Consider the following 7,846-nt stretch of genomic DNA (forward strand, 5'->3'; position numbering starts at 1 on the left):
ATATCTGGAAGTAAATAAAAAGAACTACCCTTGTCTCCAAATATCTGTGAATAGTCCCAACTGGAGAATTACAGACTTCTGAGAAAGAGATCCAGACCAACTCCAAACACTTCTGATACTGTCTAAATATTCTAGGCAGGTAAAAGAATATTCTAGAAGATCAACTGTGAGCACCAAAAAGCTAAAATGGAAAATGTCACACAGCTAAAATGGAAAGACTCCTCTTATGTAAACCAGGAAAAGGAATAACTTATTAGTTGGAAATTTGAGCTCAAATCTCAATGCAGATAAACTAGATCGACTCATCAGGTTACTTTTGCTAAGGCTTACATGAACCCAGGGAGCAAAAACAATGATAGAAAAATAAACTAGGTTACTGTCTTCTACCTCTAAACTCACAACAGTCTCTTGTACTTCTGGTGAGGAAATTCAGAGAATACACACCAGCAAGGAGAGAAGTTCCCAGAGGCAGTTCTTAGCCCAAGGCTGGAAAAGCTACTTGGTTGGTCAACTTACAGCACCGAAACGTCGCACTGGAAGAGTCTAGGATGCAAATGAGAAGCCAAAGTAAAAAGAGACTGTTGGAGTTTCTCTTGAAAGGAAGCATCCCTGGCCAGTTTCACACCCATCGCATTAGGCTGTGTGCCAGGAGGACAAAGTAAACAAAGGCAAGGGATCCACCTGTGGGAGCCTGTGTGGTTAAGAACACTGACCAACCTCTCAGGGAATCTGCTAGAGAAAATACAGGTGTTGATCATGGCAGCTGGATTTCATGCCACAAGGAACCAAGTGGGTAGAGTGGTCATGCATTCCCGTTTCCCCAGAAAAGTTAGATTTATACCACCATCCGGGCATATTATCAACAGCACTTCATCTTGCTCAGAAAGGTGTCTCTGTTTCGACAATAAATTATATAATCCTTGTATACATAAGGGGAGTTCAGAGAGCTGAAGCTGAAAATGAGCCCCTCTTTGTCTTCAGTTTCTTCACCTATTTTTGATAAGCACCTCTCCCAGGACTTGATACCCTATGCCTGTCTCCTTTATTTGCTTTTTATCTCCCTTTTTCATTTTTCTTCAACAGAAATCACATCATCATTATTTTATTCCAAATGAATGGAAATAAAAATATTTTTGGTAGCGTGATTCATTGGATCATAAGAATTTAATAGGAATCCCCAAATTATAGGATTCAAATTGTGGTCCAAGAAGGGGAGAAAGATGGGTTTGTGGCACAGGATAAAATATGGAAATTCCTGTAGTGGATATGTCTTGGTTTACATCATAGTCTTCTTGTTGTTCTTATACCATACCTGCTCCAATGCCAATAGATACTGTTTTTAATAGTTTTTAGACATTCACATTTTATCTCAGTACAGTGCATTAAACTGCATCTTCAACCCAGTAACTTCCATTTCATCTGCTCATGTTCTCCATGTGTGCTGGGGTGTTCCCAGCAGCTAGATAAAGATGTTTTATCTCTTCTTTCTTAACTTAGAGGTTATCAAATTCTTCATTTACAAAAAGTATACGCTTAATACTAAAGATGATTGACAAGTTATCACTATATAGAATTGAACACATCTAAAATGCATTAAGATAATCTCTCAGATCCCAGCTTTCCTCCCTTAATTTCCATTCTTATGTGATTTCAACACCAGGCTTCTAAAAGCTCCTATTTGTGGGTTGTTTTTTTTTTTTTGAAGGTGAGAACTCTACCATCTGTCTCTACAAAGATCAAAATTTTCCCTAAAATATTGTACAGAACTCTCATTTTCTAATTCAAAACTTTAGTCTTATTAAGGTAGCTGACATTTTATAGTTCAATCAGAGGGCAATTTATTTGAAATAGATGAATCTTTTCAAAATCCCTGAAGGATTTCAGATCAACAACCCTATAAACAAGGAGCAATAGGAGAAAAGAAGTGAAAATATCAATTTACTGATTGTTCAGTCCTTTTCAGACTTAAGTCTAAGCTTGTGACGTTAACTACTCCCATCATTATTCCTACTCTAAACGTAGAATACAGCATGTGTTAATTACCTTCAGAGAGAGAGATGGTCTGGGTCACAAGATGAGCCTTGAATTCATTCAATTATTTCAGTTCAGTTCAGTTCAGTTCAGTCGCTCAGTCGTGTACGACTCTTTGCGACCCCATGAATCGCAGCACGCCAGGCCTCCCTGTCCATCACCATCTCCTGGAGTTCACTCAGACTCACATCCATCGAGTCCGTGATGCCATCCAGCCATCTCATCCTTGGTCGTCCCCTTCTCCTCCTGCTCCCAATCCCTCCCAGCATCAAAGTCTTTTCCAATGAGTCAACTCTTCGCATGAGGTGGCCAAAGTACTGGAGCTTCAGCTTTAGCATCATTCCCTCCAAATAAATCCCAGGGTTGATCTCCTTCAGAATGGACTGGTTGGATCTCCCTGCAGTCCAAGGGACCCTCAAGAGTCTTCTCCAACACCACAGTTCAAATGCATCAATTCTTCGGCGCTCAGCCTTCTTCACAGTCCAACTCTCACATCCTACATGACCACAGGAAAAACCATAGCCTTGACTAGACAGACCTTAGTTGGCAAAGGAATGTCTCTGCTTTTGAATATACTATCTAGGTTGGTCATAACTTTTCTTCCAAGGAGTAAGCGTCTTTTAATTTCATGGCTGCAGCCACCATCTGCAGGGATTTTGGAACCCAAAAAAATAAAGTCTGACACTGTTTCTACTGTTTCCCCATCTATTTCCCATGAAGTGCTGGGACTGGATGCCATGATCTTCGTTTTCTGAATGTGGAGCTTTAAGCCAACTTTTTCACTCTCCACTTTCACCTTCATCAAGAGGCTTTTTAGCTCCTCTTCACTTTCTGCCATTAGGGTGGTGTCATCTGCATATCTGAGGTTATTGATATGTCTCCAGACAATCTTGATTCCAGCTTGTGTTTCTTTCAGTCCAGCGTTTCTCATAATGTACAGGGTGACAATATACAGCCTTGACGTACTCCTTTTCCTATTTGGAACCAGTGTGTTGTTCCATGTCCAGTTCTAACTGTTGCTTCCTGACCTGCATACAGATTTCTCAAGAGGCAGGTTAGGTGGTCTGGTATTCCCATTTCTCTCAGAATTTTCCACAGCTTATTGTGATCCACACAGTCAAAGGTTTTGGCATAGTCAATAAAGCAGAAATAGATGTTTTTATGGAACTCTCTTGCTTTTTCGATGATCCAGCGGATGTTGGCAATTTGATCTCTGGTTCCTCTGCCTTTTCTAAAACCAGCTTGAATATCAGGAAGTTCACGGTTCATGTATTGCTGAAGTCTGGCTTGGAGAATTTTGAGCATTACTTTACTAGCATGTGAGATGAGTGCAATTGTGTGGTAGTTTGAGCATTCTTTGGCACTGCCTTTCTTTGGAATTGGAATGAAAACTGACCTTTTCCAGTCCTGTGGCCACTGCTGAGTTTTCCAAATGTGCTGGCATATTGAGCGCAGCACTTTCACAGCATCATCTTTCAGGATTTGAAACAGCTCAACTGGAATTCCATCACCTCCATTAGCTTTGTTCGTAGTGATGCTTTCTAAGGCCCACTTGACTTCACATTCCAAGATGTCTGACTCTAGATGAGTGATCACATCATCATGATTATCTGGGTTGTGAAGATCTTTTTTGTACAGTTCTTCCGTGTATTCTTGCCACCTCTTCTTAATTCATTTAGTTACAATAAAATTAAAATGAATAAAAAACTTTCACCTATGGCCATGACTTTCCTAAGAAAGAAACAAGAAAGATATGTACATATAGTAGATACAAACACAGATATATAGAGACACAGATATATATAAAAGAAGCTATGAGTGAGTGCTGGGTTTTAATGTCCTTTAACACAATAATGTAATAAATTGTGCCTCTGAACAGTTGACTTTTCAATTTCGCCTCCATTTTTGAAAGATAAAATTGGTTCCTTCCCAAGGCACTATGCTGGGTAAAGGGGTAGAAGGATCAGCATTACAACCTCACAAACGGCTCACACAGTTGGAGTAAAAGGCAGATGAATCAACTATCAGCTCCTTCAAAGGCTAGACCTACATTATTCTACTGAAGTGAAGTGAAGTCACTCAGTCATGTCCGACTCTTTGCGACCCCATGGACTGTAGCCTACAAGGCTCCTTTGTCCATGGAATTTTCCAGGCAAGAGTACTGGAGTGGGCTGCCATTTCCTTCTCCAGGGGATCTTCCCCACCCAGGGATCGATCCCGGGTCTCCTGCGTTGCAGGCAGACACTTTACCGTCTGAGCCACCAGAAAGCCCACATTATTCTACTAAATATGCATTAATCTAACTAAGCAGTTTCAAATTTTTTGATTCATATAGTCACAGGGTCTATAAGACAGCAACAGATATTCACTAAAATTAAGTAAATTATTTAACTAGTTTGATTCTAAGATTTTCAGAGTCTATCCAACCCCCACACAAGGATGGATTTAAGCTTCTGATCAGTTTAAAGCAACACATAAAGGAATCATGGTTTCAAAAAACATAAAAACCACTGAGACTTTCATTCATTTATTCAATAAATACTGATTAAGCACCTAATATACACAGACACTAAGGATGTAGCAATGAACAAGAAAACCAAGGATCCTTCCCCAAGGAATTTATTTTTATAAAACACAAACACGAAGTATGCATAACTCATAAAATCATTGTTTTGAAATAAGTATAGATCTGTAATGTTTCCTAGAATTGAATAAATTTATCCATAAATTAAAAAGAACAAGGACTTGAAAGACTATTTTTAAAATAGTCTTCAAAAACAGTCAATAAGAAATTCAAAAATGAGAAGTAATTTGTACACATGACTACTCTCTTCACTAGCGGGAATATATGGCCCTCTTCTGCTCAAAAACAGATGTCGCTCATCGATTATCACACTCTTTCCACCTGAGCCCAGATATTCTCTCAGAATATTTCTCACAGTCCCCTAGGTAGCAAGTACAATCAATCATGGTAGTCACTTAAGGTGGAACCATTATCCTCACTGATAGAGAGCATCTATCAAAGTATTTAATGAGTATCTACCATGTATCTCCAACTCCTGCTGTTAAAAGGGAAAAATAGGATTAGAAGACACAGAGGTAAGGTAGAAATCTTACACACATAAACAGTTACTGAACAAGACTTTCATTAGCATGGAGAGAACATAATAGAATTTAATGTCCTTTTCCTAGTCTGAAAACTTCCTACCTGTGAAATCTCAGTCTTCTTTCTTTTTTTTCTCAGGCTTATTTCTTAACTGTGTCTCAACTTTCCCTTCAATGAAATTAGAAAAATGATGTTTATTTGGCCTATATCTCAGAGTTATTGTATGGATAAAATGAGGCTTCCCTTGTAGCTCAGTCTGTAAAGAATCTGCCTGCAATGCAGGAGACCCAGGCTCAATTCCTGCGTCAGGAAGATCCCTTGGAGAAGGAAATGGCAACCCACTCCAGTATTCTTGTCTGGAGAATCCCATGGACAGAGGAGCCAGCCAGGCTACAGTCCATGGGGTTGCAAGAGTTGGACATGACTTAGTGACTAAACCACCACCACCACTATAGAAGAAATCACTTTGAAATATAGAAAAAGCCACAGAGTATTACTAGAGTGTATATATACAATGGAATACTGCTTAACCATAAAAAGGAATGAGATATTGCCATTTGCAACAAGATGGATGAGCCTGAGTGGTATTACACTTAGTGAAATAGGTCAAAGAAAAATATTCTGTGTTCTCATTTATATGATGAATATAAAAAAATAAAACAAATAAATGAATATAACAATAGAAACAGACTCAGATATAGGGAACAAATCAGTGCTTACCAGTGGGGAGAGGAAAGTGGAGAGGGGCAAAACAGGTATGGAGATTAAGAGGTATGTATAAAATAAGCTACAAGGATATATTGTACATCACTGGGAACATACTCAATACTTCATACAATTATGTGGTATGTTATGTCGTCAGACATGTCCAACTCTTCACAACACTTTGGACTGTAGCCCATCAAGTCCCTCTGTCCATGGACTTTTCCAGGCAAGAATACTGGAGTGGGTTGCCATTTCCTTCTCTAGGGAATTGAACCCATGTCTCCTGCGTCTCTTGCATTGCAGGTGTGGATTCTTTACCTGCTGAGCCATTAGGGAAGCTCTATAATAAAAGTATAATCTATAAAAAATTTTAATCAGCATGTTGTTCATCTGAAACTCATATTGTAAATCAATTATACCCCAATTTAAAAAAGAAAAAAAAATGAATAAGTGAAGAAAATGTTGGCAAGAATTTGAAGAAATGAGCACTCTCATATTGTACCAAAAGAAATATATACTGGTACAATGTCCACAGAAAACATTCTCATTTGACATAAAAATTTTTATTGTGTTATATACTCCTTTATATGACTGCCCACAACACTGATTATAATAAAATTAAAATAGTTGAAATGTTCATCAGTAGAACATTTGATATACACAACTTATGATTTTCTACCAATGCAATGCTCTATAGCTTATACAAAAAATAATATAGATCATATTAGTCCATATATTTAGGTGTCTATAATACATCATGGCTTTACCATTTTGTTATATTTCAATCTTTGTCTTTAAAAAATAAAAGCTTGAGTGTGAATGAGCATGCACAGAAAAATAAAATCTTGAAATAAAAACATCAAAATTTGAATCATGACCATCTTTCCATGGTACAAGTGGTAGAAATTTCCTCTTTATATTTTTTGCATCATGCTAATTTCTGCATTATATATATTTCATTTTCTAATCAGAAAAGTCAATGGAACATTTGAAATATATAACAAAAAGTAAATATATGTTTAAGATTGCTACATGAAAAATAATATTATTTTTCTGGTATAATTTAAAGTACAGTTCTGTGATTTAAAAGCATGTTTTGTGGATTTCACAAAAGAGCAAATGAGAGAAGTGGAAGACATGGCATTCTCTTTGTTGTCTTCCAAACATGATGATTTGCCATTTGTGTAGCTTAAAGAATGGGTCCTGAAAACAAAGAAAACCTGGCTTCAAATTGAAGTTTTACATCTACTGCTTTACACCACTGGCAAACCACAATCTCTTTCAGATTCCTTTTGCATTCCTGGAAAAGTGTATCCTTTCATTTTCATTATTCAAATGGAACTAATTTTTAACATTTTTACTTTAAATTCTAAGGCTCATTTTGAAGTCAAAATGCATCGCAACTATAAACCCTTTAGATCATTATCTTACAAATGGTTAATTTCCAAAAGAATCCTTAGCTCTTGCAACAAAATGCACTCCTGACATACATCATTCTCATCACTTGGATTTTCTTGCACAGTAATAGACTGCTTCACTAAAGACTAAAAAAGTTATTATTTGATGTTTCTAAAAGAAAACCTGATAGAAAAGAAAATTCTGTGATCTCTTCCAGCCTGCTGGCTGTAAATGTCAACTTATCATGGATGGTTCTGAAATTTCCATCTTCAACCCTGACAATGTGTCTAACTCTTATTGACATGTCCACTTTTTGCCTAATAAACATATCAAAATATCCAAAATCAAATTTATGGCCTTTCCTGCCAAAATCCTGGGGCAACACCTAATGCTCTGTTTCAGCAATGATTCCTCTATTCACCCAGTTGCTCAGGCCAGTTATGTCTTCTCTTGGATTTTATGTTTGACTTCTCTTTCTCGTGTATGTCATGCTGATTCCAGTCACATGGTGGATGTACAGCCTTAGCTTTGCAGACTTCCCACCACGACAGCTACAGGCTCCCAGCCCAAGCCTCCATTATCTCTTACCTGAATTACTTCAGTAGC

This window comes from Ovis canadensis, chromosome 12, assembly GCF_042477335.2.
Source record: "Ovis canadensis isolate MfBH-ARS-UI-01 breed Bighorn chromosome 12, ARS-UI_OviCan_v2, whole genome shotgun sequence".
Taxonomy (NCBI): Eukaryota; Metazoa; Chordata; class Mammalia; order Artiodactyla; family Bovidae; genus Ovis; species Ovis canadensis.